This window comes from Neltuma alba, unplaced genomic scaffold (genome assembly GCF_004799145.2).
Source record: "Neltuma alba isolate B1F8T4 unplaced genomic scaffold, ASM479914v2 tig00010689_pilon, whole genome shotgun sequence".
Lineage (NCBI taxonomy): Eukaryota > Viridiplantae > Streptophyta > Magnoliopsida > Fabales > Fabaceae > Neltuma > Neltuma alba.
This window is the reverse complement of record NW_021635529.1, coordinates 333,268-345,710: the sequence shown is the minus strand read 5'-3', so window position 1 is coordinate 345,710 and position 12,443 is coordinate 333,268. Positions and strand designations below refer to the sequence as shown.

Sequence of the window (12,443 nt, the reverse complement as noted above, 5' to 3'; positions counted from 1 at the left end):
CTATGCCTATACTTCCTCTTATTTATACATAGATCTTTTAGAAACTTAGCACACTTAGGCATCTTCTTAATCAAATCGAGTAATGGCACATTAACCTCAAGTTTGCTAAACATTTCAAAAAGCTCATCATCATCTTTCTTTTCAACAACTTTCTTACTCATGAGATATGAATGAGGAAAAGGCAAGTCAGAAATGTTTACCTCATCACCTTTGGGAGGTGATCCTTTCTCTATTGGCTCTTTGGATTGGATGGAGGTCTCTTGAGTAGTATTGGGAATGTCTTGAGTGGTTTTAGAAGGAGGAGACTCAACTTCTATCTCTTCGTCAACCGGTTCTTCATCCTCTTCATCTTTTTTGAATTGCACTTTCTTAGCACCAATTTCCTTACCGCTTCTTAATGTAATTGCATTCAAAGATTTAGGATTTATCACCGTATTGGAAGGCATTGAACCACTAGCCTTAGCTTGTTATTCACTCATACCATTTGACAACTTAGTGACATAAGAAGTCAAATTAGAGGTTCTAGTTTCCCTTTGCTCCATCCGATTCTCTCTTCAGATTTAGCTTCAGACTTGGATATGTGCTTAGTCATTGCCTTAATGCCCTTGAGTATTCGAGAGAACCGCTCATCATCCTTAGACTGCAGTTGTTGTGGGGTAGACATGGCTCTAGAAGATTCTCCTTGTAACCCTCCATAGTAAGATTGCCCTTGAGGAACCATATTCCCTTGAAACCCTTCGAGAACTTGCCTATTATCACCTCCTCCCTATCAGAAATTTGGATGAGCTTTCCATCCTTCATTATATGTATTTAAGTATGGGTTCCATTGCTTAGATTGATTGGCCCTTCCTTAATACATGGCAGAAACTTCCTCATATCTATAAGGGCAAGCAACAGAGATAGGCATAACAAAGTTACAATGCTCACAACTAGGTGCAGTCTTCTCCATAGAATTAGGATTCTGAGTGTCACTAGGGGGTGTGAGATGCAAGCTTATTCAACTGTGTAGTCAAAGTAGCAATTTGAGAAGTGAATGTGTCCAATTGAGGAATGTGGACTGAAGAAGGATTAGTATGCATTGCATTAACATTTTTAGACTCCCTGATGTTATACTGTTGATGGTTCAAGGCCATTTTTTATGATAGGTTCCCATGCCTCCTTAGCAGTTAAATCAATGAGAGAAGCCCCAAAAGTAGCATCCAACATCCCTTTGTCTTGGGTCTTAAGTCCATCATAAAAGTATTGGACTAACTGCTTATCTGGAATCTGATGGTGTGGACATCTAGAAAGCAAGTCCTGAAAACAGTTCCAGTAGTCATAAAGTGACTCATCATAGTCTTGCTTTGTAGAGTAGATCTCTTTTCTCAATGTAGATGTCCGAGAAGCAAGGACATACTTCTCCAAGAATGCTTTTCTGAGGTTGTTCTAGTTATGGTAGGCATCTGCCATATGCCTAGGCAAGCTCATGTACCATTCTCGAGCTTTACCCTCCAGAGACAAGTGGAATACCTTCCAAAAAACCTCATCTAGATTAGCCCCAACAGGCTTCATGCTAGAACATACCATAGAGAGAGATTTCAGATGATTGTACAGATCCTTACGTGTCAAACCATAGAATTTAGGCAAATAATTAAGCAGTGGACCTTTAATCTCAAAATTGACATCAACATTAGGGCATGCAACATTAAAAGGATCATAATTTGCATCAGAAGTAGTGGCTTTCCTAATGGTTCTTCTTCTAGAGTTACTTCCATTATTCTCTCCTACTCTATCATGTTCCACATTATGTCCATTGCCCCCTCTATCATTACCACCATTGTTATTACCGTTAGGATTGTTAACAGTTTCCATTATGTCACCTAAGTTAACCACCAAATCTAGACCAGTTAAATTGTCTAGTTCAACCTCACTAGTCCTTTCTACCCTTTGGTCTTGTCTAACTTCCCTTAAAGAACTTTGAAGCTCAGGATTGGAAGGAACTAGGGTTTTAAACCTATCCCTTCTTGGCATAAACAATCAATCAACCAAAAGCAAAGTGTAAAATTGACTTGCACAATAAGATTCAAGCAAAAGCATATGAATGCAATGAAATGCAAGTGTATATGTATGAGAATGAAAATGCAAAAGGTAAAATGAAAATGAAAATAAAAAATGCAAATGAATGAAAAATCAAAATATTTAGTTGTGTTTTTGAAAAATTTTCTATGCAAAGGAAAGAAATGCTATGAAAAATCAAAAGAAACAAATGCAAACTAATAAAGAAAATGTAAAAACTAACAAAAATAAAAATTAAAAAAGGCTTAACAAATGAACCTCAATCAAGGCTACTTGACACTTAATTACTAGGGAACCAATTTCTTGGCTCCCCGGCAACAGTGCCACTTGAAATAACTACCCTTAATTTGTCGCTTTGGGGTTACTCCAAAAATTAACCGAATTAATGCAATATAGTGTACAATCCGGGTCGTATTCATTTTGAGGAGCTGAAAACGAAATTAAATCCTAATAAATAAATGCAAGTAACCTAAACTATAAAAAAGATTTTTTATTTTGATGAATTGCTAATTAAATACTAGGAATGAAATTGAAATTAAAATATTTTTTTAATATAAAAATGATTAAAATAAATGATGATGAAAGAAATGAAAATAAACACACGAATAACAATGATAATAATCAATCCTCCAATTCAACAACGCAAGCAATCATCACTCCAAAAGATGTGGGAGTTAAAACAATGAATTAAGAATTATAATTAAGCTTTTAATCCAACAATCGAGCCACCTCAAATTGCCACAAAATACTTTCTCAAAATCCTAATTTACTAACTGCAACCAGAATAGTAAAATAGAATTAAGGATGCTAAAAACCAATGCTTAATTAGAACTCTTAAATCCAAGACAATAGAATTAAAACTAGCAAAAGACAATATAATCCAAAATTCCAAGCTACCTCCAAAAATCAAAATATATTAACTCTAAAATCAATACAAATGTCATAACCACAACATTATAATTGAAATTAAAGTTATAAACAGCCCAATGTCAAATGCTAAACAATAATCCAGTCACAATAATCCCCAAATATAATCAGATTAAACAATACAAATTTTTCAATAATCAGAATAACTATCCTAAGATCTAGGAATTGTTAAACAATTATTAGACAGGAAATTAAAGTAACTAAAACTCCCCTTTGATGATCCAAGCTCTTGCCATTGTTGTTGAATTAGAGAATCATGAAACTCTAGCCACGGTTTACCATGAAAAATGCTGTCATATTCAGAATTCTGCTACAAGATTCCATGAAAGAGACATGACGGAATAGTGCAATGAAGGATGACGCCGTCTAGGTCCCTGTTTTCTGCCTCTACTCGTCGCTGGTTCTGTCACGCCGAGAATGGAAGGAATAGAGAAGTCAACGATGATGGTCACGTCGCTGGTCCCTTGCCTCTGTTTGCTGTCGTGCCTCACTCCTCTTTCTTTCTTTCTTCCCGCCGTCACTCCCTGTTCGCGTCTCTTTGTTTTTTTCTTCTACCGCCAGCTCACATGTTGCTCTCCATTGAAGATGATGAATAGTTTCAATTGATTATTAGGTTAGTGAGCAAAACGTGCGTTTTGCTTCCCCCCTTTTTTAATTATTTCTTTTTTTTTCTTTTTTTTTTTAAAATCTTTAAAAACCTGCAACCAAAATTCAAAAATAAGGTCGTATTAATTGTCCTTAAAAATCAATTAATCATAATTAAACCAAAATATGACAATTTTGCCCCTATAAAATAATAATTTAAAATAAAACATATTAAATCAATTAATAATCAATTAAGGCCAAAAGGAACCAATTAAGTTGACAAAACCCATATAAAAGATATCAAAATATATAAAAATAATTGAGTTTGTCAATATGCCTCCTTAGAGACATTTTTCAGTTGTTTCATTCGTTCTTCCATGCCCTCATGTAAGTTTCTTTTGCTGCACGTATAAATAGACTTCTTATTACAGTTCTACCTCCTTACCTTGACTTTATGTTGGCATACAAGTGCCTTACACAGTATCTATGTTCAATTCCTTCAAGCAAGTGTTCAAATGTTTGAACTAACCCTTAAAAGTGAAACATATAATTGGTAAAATCAACGTGAGCCAAACACATTAAATTTAAAATTTTAGAAAAATACCTTTTGTTGGTCTGAAATAAATACCCATCTTTTTTTAGTTATGCTCCCAATGTCAGTAAGTTTTGCAAAAACCAAGTCTAAGAATCCCTATTTTCACTCTCAACCATAGCCACGGCTAATGGAAAATATTGATCATCAGGGTCACGAGCTACAGCCACTAACAATATACCTTCAAATTGGCCTTTCAAAAAGCATCCATCTCACCCAATGATTGGCCTACACGCTGACTTAAAACCTCTTTTTACTAGTTTAAGACATTGATACAATCTCCTAAATACAAGAGGTCGATCTACATATGGCCTAGTAGTAACAAGACAGAATGTAGATCTAGGCATCCTTTCCTTAATTTCATTACAGTAGTCCCTCAACATATGATATTCTTCTTTGTGGTCTCCCTCAGCCATTTCCCTTGCTAATTTCCTAGCCCTGTATGCCTTATTAATTGATGGTTGGGCCATGTAATCTTGTCTTATTGTTGAAACCACATCTGCCAACTTCATATTTTTGTTCATCTTTACGTGGTACTATTTTTTTTTTTTTGTAAGCCACTCAGATATAGCCAACCTTGAAGCAAATGTTATTCCACAAGAATGCTTTGGGTCATATGTTTTCAACATATATGTCCATGAGTCACCAACTTTGCTAACAAAGATCAACCAACCACATTTTTTCTTACATATAATTTGACATCTATGTTTTTCATTCCTCAAAAACTTAGTATCATGTCCATAGATGAGGCAGTACTCTTTCACAGCATTTTTGAACTCTTCAATTGAAGTAAACTCCATTCCAAGCTTAAATTCAAAATCTCTGGACATCATAGAAGGATCATACTTTATGTTTCTCGTCAGTTTTTTTTTATTTTCCTCCTCATCTGATATATAAGCTTCATATAATTCATCATCTTCTAAATCAAATACCATATCTCTAATATTATCTTCAAATTGGCCAAACATAGGAACTGTCTCTAAATATGCAAGTTGATTTTCTGAGACATTAAAAGAACCTCCGTTAGCTTGCCCAACATAATCAGCTACATTAGTATTAATAAAATGTTGAAAATAATCATCTTCTAGTTCTGCTTCATCACTATCCTCAACAGACAAAACATCATGTAAGCTATCATCCTCAGTCCCTATTTCTGATCGTCCCATATTTAGCCCTAACAACAACAAATCAGAAAAGAGAAGAATGAACCCAAAATAGGAAGATTACACACCCATGAAAACGCACACATAAACAAAAAGACGAACATACCCATGAAACCAAGTAACACGTTCAGCAAATGGAGGAGGCAACACTTTCAATGAACAGATTAGACATAAAAACGATACCTGTTGTTTTGGACTGATCGAACTCCTTGCAATGGAATACCGACCGTGCGTCTTCAGTAGTGTTCTTGCCCACAGTGCTCAACTAATAGCGAAGATGACCCTATTTCAGAACTGATCGTATGCATTTGTAGGTCTCAATTTTTCCCTCTCTATTGTATTTTAACGCCGTATATTTTTCCGTTGGCCCTTCAGTGTGGTTTTCAAAATATAGGGCTAACGGTGTTAACTGTGTAAAGTTGAAGGATTTTAAAAAAAAAAGAAAAAAAAATAGAGGTACCAAATTAAAAATTGAGTGAAACTATAGGTACTTGCAAAATGGTTTTCCCCATTATATTATAATTAATTTCTATATAAGCAATAGGGTTAAGGTGTAAATTCACCCATAACTTTATGCCCAAATACGCCAAACACGATGTACTTATCTTAGGTGCAAAATAAGATATAAAAGTTTAAAATGAGATAAAAAAATGATAACACCATTAAATATGATAAACGTCCGTTATTTTTGATTTAATGGGCTCCATTTGTTGACTGAAAACGCTGATATGAGAGCAGATGTGGTCTTAATAATCTCCTCGTTGGCAGTAGAAAACTAAAATAAAGATAAAAATAATCAAAATATGCCTTATAATATTAATTTATTATTTTCTTAAAAAAAAATTCATAACCCCACCCATCTGCAAATTCACGAAGCCTCCATCTTCCATGGCCTCGCCTCAGCTGCAGTCTCCAGCTTGCAGTGCAATATTCATAATGAATCAACAAAATTACATAATTTAAGGGGAAACAAATAATGAGGAAGAGTCATAAGAAACAAAAGATGGCTCCATTTTGGCTTCGTCCCTCACTCTTCCTCCTTTCTCTTGTTGAACTCTTTGAAATTGCAGATCTTGGAAGTTGCAGATTTCACAATATTTTGGCTCTTTTATTCTTTAATTTTCTTGGTTGTTGTAGCAAAAGAAGAAACTGTGGGTAGAGCGACTAGAATTTCTGCATTAAGATGGGATCAGAGTATGATCAGTGATGGAGTAAGAGAGAAGGGGGAGGTAGTATGAGGAGGGAGAGAGTCCAATGAGTAAATGGAGAGGAAGAGAGAAGGGTGAGGCAGCGCAAGGAGCATTCCACATCTGCATCCAAGTTAGAATTTCCAGTCAAACATAATTTCATAAATGGTCAACGTGAGAAGAGTTAACAACAATGTTAGTTTTACTCTCGTTTTAAATTTTCATAGGTAGTTTTACACCTAAGAAAAATATACGTTGTTTCGCACACATTAGATATACATTTATGGATAAATTTGCATATTAACCCCAGGCAAAATGAAGAATTAGACTTTTAAGTATTCCAACTAATACAGTTAATTCAAAGATTAAAATGGTTTTGCTTTTCTATTCTAATTCCAGATTACTTGCCTTCCACTAAAATTTAGTTCCAGGTCATTTCCAATGAAATTTAGCGATTAGTTTAGTGACGAAATTGTTGGCAAGAAAAAAAGAAGTTGAGCGACGGAATTAGTTGCATCACTAATTGATTAGTGGAGAAATTTCAATCCCATTGGTAATTTCTCTTCATTTTCCCCTAAATCAAGATAGTTGCACATTTTGCAATCCCAGTAGTAACCCAAGCCGAATTCACAGGTAACATAATCCCATTAATTAACTTCTACATTTAGGACCAAAGGGAGTACATTAATGTTATTTATTAGAACCATAAGATGAAATGCATGAACATTAGGGAATTAATGCATTAATGCTTAATTAATGAATTACAATCAATAATTAATTCTGATTAATTTTACCATTATGAGTTTCAAAAAGTCAACCTTCAAAAAATTTTACGAAAAATTTGTGGGAATTTTAGTATAAATCAAGACTAAAAAAGATCTTGTCCATCAACAATTGTGCACAACACTTTCAAATTCTTAGTGCGGGAAGTTCGATGGCAATGGTGAAAGCTTCAACTATTGGTTTAGTTTGCTTTGTTTTTCTGATGTTCATACCATCAGGTAATTTGGTGTAGGTTTATTTCTTGCCTCATTTAGTTTACGAAGTTTTTGCAGCTTTCCTCTCCATTTTGAAAAGATTGATGCTCAATGATATGCTTCAAATTAAAAAGATTAATAATATAAAATGTGCATGTAGTATTGTGTATAAGATTTTTTTTTAAAAAAAAAAACTCATTATTGTTGGAATAAATGGACAGGTTGGGGTTCAAGAGCAAGAATTCACAAAGACGATAAACCTTGCAATAATGACACCGACTGCACCTCTTACTGTGATGTGAGATGTGGAGGCCCTGACGTGAGCTGTGGATTTTGCGTTGGCCATACTTGTCTTTGTCGATGTGGGCCTCCAGGATCAGGATGTGCACCTACGTCCACAGAAGGCCTTCCTAAGAAACCAAAATATCTTTGAGGTTTCTCTGATCAATAAGTTATCTTTGTAATTTATTAGCGTTTTGTACTTTATTATTTCTCCCTAGTCCCTAGTAATATGATATTTTCAAGAAGTAATGAATTTTATTATAGTTATTTGTTTTGCTGGTGGATGAGTTATGTTCATTCGATTGGCATAACAGTAAGTTGGGTCTTCTTTAACTAGAAAATAGGCTTATAACATCGGTAATTAATGTCTGTTATTCATACAAGCGACGTTAAAAGAAGGCAATGACAATTTTGAATTTTTTTTAAAGTTTTTAATGTCAGTTTTTAATCAAACTGACGTCATAAGTCGGGTAGTCAGTAAAAAAAATAAAAATAACCATAAAACGACGTTGCTTGTTGAATAAGCGGCGTCAAAACTCAACAAATGACGATAAAAATTGGAAACAATATCGCTTATTAAAACAAGTAATATCGTTTGTGATGGCAGGTTACTTTTAACCTTTTCAAAATTCATTTTCACTCTTCTCTTCGCGCCGTGGTCCCCTCTTGCAACAACCTTCGACTCTTCTTCTTCAAGTCAAATCCGGCCATTTCCTTCATTTTCAAGCCATCAACGTGTCGTCCGATGTCGTTCTTCATGGCATTCATTGTCTCCATCGCGCCATTCATCGTGGAGGTTAGTTATTTCTTTCTCGCTTGAAATTTCATTCTCATCTCTTTTTTTTGGATTGTTTTGGTTGGAAACTCAAATAGATGTTATAGGTATGATTTAATTGAGTTTCATTGATGATTTTGACAATGTATGGTTGGTTTGGTTGGTTACATTGGTTGGTGACCATTTTATGCAATTATTGAGTATATTGTATAGAGATTTGAATTTTTGTCCTTTGAAGCTTCATGTAAAACTTTATTCTTTGTTTTGGTATACTTGAAATACTAGTTCGTTGTTGAATTTGTGATGATTATTTAAATTATAGTGGTTTTTGTTACTTTCGAGGCTTTTTTCTGAATTTTGGCCTATTTTTTGTTTGATGAATGTAAATATTATTTGGGAAAAGAATTTATACAGGGAAAAACTTTGATGAATAAGGAACTTGTATATAAAATTTCATGGCAAACAAACATCATTTTGAATTCAGAAGTGTTACTCTGAAGGCTTTAACATTGTAATTGATTATTTTCCTTTGAATGGGCATTCAAAACTTAGTTCATTGTTATGGAGATCATTGAAGTAGTTGTTGGAGATTGTATGATTAATTTGCAAATTATCTCGGTTTTTTCAATTTTAGCGTGTTTAATTTTGATTTTTTTTAGCTATTTTTCAATTGAGCAATGTTAATGTTATAATGATATTGCATTCAATATGGTATAAATAAAATCGTAATTTATATCTTTCAGTTGTAAGTGGACTTTTGTTGACATTTATCCCTTGGAGAACACCATATATTGGCTTAATTCCCTTAGTGGAAAACCATCCAAAGAAACAAACAGCCTCTCTTACACGTGTGTTTAGATTTTATCAATTTATCTGTTGTGAAATTAATTTTATGTTTTGATATATTATTTTTATGTTGGTTTGATCATAGTGTATTTAGGGCATCAGCGATGATTATGACGGATGATGAAAGAGGAGGAGGAGCAGCACTAGATGAAGTTTGCAAAGAAGAAGAAAACCAAAAAAAAAAGTTAATATAATTTGTGGTCCCTAAAATTTGGACATATCGTTTAAATTTTAAACACATGATTTTAATCTTTGAAATTCAGTCCATCTCAAAATGGTAGTCCTTGGAGGTGTAACAGAGTTAAAGTATACTAAAGTGTCATAAACAACGTTATAATAGTGATATAAACTCATTAGATGGCATCTAATAGAGTCTTGTGTAGATAACAGGGGGGAAAAAAAACAAGTCCTCAAAACAAGGCTCTTTAGCCTCCTATTTTTTCTTTCTCACTGTTTGTTTCACAAATTGTTCACTGCATTGTACTTTGTTATCCATACAAGATTCAATTAGGTGTTATCTAGTGAGTCCACATCACCACTTTTAATGTCATTGATAACACTTTAGAAAATTTTAATGCCATTGTATCGTCAAGGACTAACGTTTTAAGACAAAATAAATTTCAAAGATTAAAACCACGTGTTTGGAATTTAAGGAATCAAAACCAAATGAGCTCAAATTTTAAGGACTAAAAATTATATTAACCCAATAAAAAAACATAAAATGGGTTTATCCACATGTAAGTTCTTTTATCAAACTATGATTTTTAAATAAATAATTTTCTTTCACACTCTCATCCATTGTATTTTGCTTTATTTTAGTATTGTTGTCAAACTGGTCATGTGGAGTGCGAGTATTATGTTATTCACTATATGTTTGACATTGTCACAATTGGGGTATATAGTCAGCTCGATAAGGTAATCATCTGTAAATTAATGATTTCATGTGTTTTTTAATATTTCAACTATGATTTGGCTATTAATTGTTTCATTTCAACTTTCAGCCTTTTGAAAACACAACCCCATATACAAGACATTATTGAATTATTCGAGCTGGGGTAATGATTAATAGTGGTTTTACTCTTTTACACTCCCTTTAGTTTTGGCTTTAGCTATGTGAGAGAATTGATTTTAGATGCTGGATTCTGATTTTATAATATTATTGTTGTTATTTTAATTTCAGGTGGGTTAGATAAAAAACAAAAATTTATTTTTTTAAAAAAATGGAGGTTTAACGTTAGTTGATGTTAAAACATTTTTAATGTCGTTTTTTCAAAATAAGCGACATTGAAAACTGCTTTTAACGTGGGTGATTAGCTAATAACCAATGTTAAAAGTGCCCCCGGAATACTAGATGTTGGTAGATTAAAATACAATGTCATTTGGAGAATAACTGATATTGAAATTCAGTTTACAATGACGTTAAAAGGTGACAAAACAATGTCACTGCCAAAAACGTCACACTAGAAACTGACATTAAAAGCCCTAATTAACCGACATTAACAATGCTTTTTCTTTCCAGCGATGTTCGTTTGGTGAGAAATGTTTTAAAAATAGTAGTTAAATGGAATAAAACTCAAAATGTTTTTTTTTTCCAGAAGAATTACATCCTATTTAGATGCAATAATGTTAGAATCTGGATGAGCCAGTCAATAATAATCAAATATTGGATAATTGCGCCTCAGTGAAAGACATAATATTAAAAAAAAAAAAATCAAGGTGCCAATTATATATATGCATGGCTCCTTCCCTAATCACCTCAAAATTATTGTGTCACAAGTTTAACCAAAACGAAGAGATCACATCGAGCGTTTATGACGATTTAATTGAGCCATAATAAAACTAGTATTAAATTAGGGAATGATTCAACATAACTAAATAGAATGAAGATATAGCCGAATAGATATCGGTAAAGCATGCACTTTCATCCTTTAAGAGCAAAGGCTGGAGGATTTTTATCACACTTCTCTTTATAATCTATTATATGTCAATTGGAACCAATATAAGTTGTTTCGTAACGTTTCCGGATGAAAAATTTTAAATTTCAGGATTTCACTGTTCATCTTGTCCGTACACTATTCCTCCGAAAATAGGCCAACTTTGAAAATTTATAACTAAATCTAGAAAAATCAAAACGAAATGGTTCTAATTTTCACATGAAGATTGCTAAGACTTCTATGGAGAAAAATAATCATTAGATCCAATTCCATCCAGAATAATACCAGAAAATTCGTCAAAATGTACTATTTATTTGGTAAATTTTCGATTTTTCAGTATTTTTGCCCAACTTTGGAAGGGCATAACTCTTAGCACCCAACTCCAAATTTAACGAATTACCACTTTTTTTAAAGACAAAAATGAGATCTATTTGACTGTAAAATTTCACACCCAGATTCCCACAATTACATATTATTTTGTGTTACAAGTTTGATACTTTTTAGGGAATTTCTATCCCCTAATTGCCACTTTCTTTAATTTATTTCCCCTTTTCCTTTTTCCACATCCATTCCATAATGTACCATGCATAATTCCAACATTAGGGCATGAGAATAAAGTATAATACACATCATAACATCATTCATAACTAGATATGACCATTACATAAAGTTCAATCATACCTGACACAACATAAAATAATAGCATTAATTACATATTGCTCCACTATCCCAATACCAATTTCTTGTCTTGATCCATGCTTGGTCCACTTCCTAATTAGTGCATAAAATGACATAGGAGGAATGAGATTTCAAAGAAATCTCAATAGCACATGAATTATAATTATCATGTAAATCATTGCAAGTTAAATTGTGATATGTCATGTAATCCAATTCATTCCCAACTCATAGGAATTCATGCCACATATCATGCAAGACGAGGAACATCATATTACCCACATACCACAAAGAATTTGGCCAAAGCATAACTAATATCAATCAAACAATCAATGTCATCACAAAGGTCCTCCAATCCAAACAACAACAATCACAACAAACAAGCAAGATAAACAATCAAATTATAATTCAAAGCTACCTTTGCAAAGCTTGTCCAACTAATTCC

The 12,443-nt window shown here is 33.3% G+C and overlaps 1 long non-coding RNA gene across 1 annotated transcript; it reads right to left on the bottom strand.

The window, feature by feature from the left end:
• Nucleotides 1–375: 375 nt before the first annotated feature.
• Nucleotides 376–4,294, bottom strand: LOC114758369 (uncharacterized). The gene is made up of 3 exons (XR_003741784.1): nucleotides 4,285–4,294; nucleotides 2,826–2,828; nucleotides 376–458 (listed from the first exon to the last, which is right to left on the bottom strand). It is a non-coding gene; the product is annotated as an uncharacterized LOC114758369 (long non-coding RNA).
• Nucleotides 4,295–12,443: the final 8,149 nt, after the last annotated feature.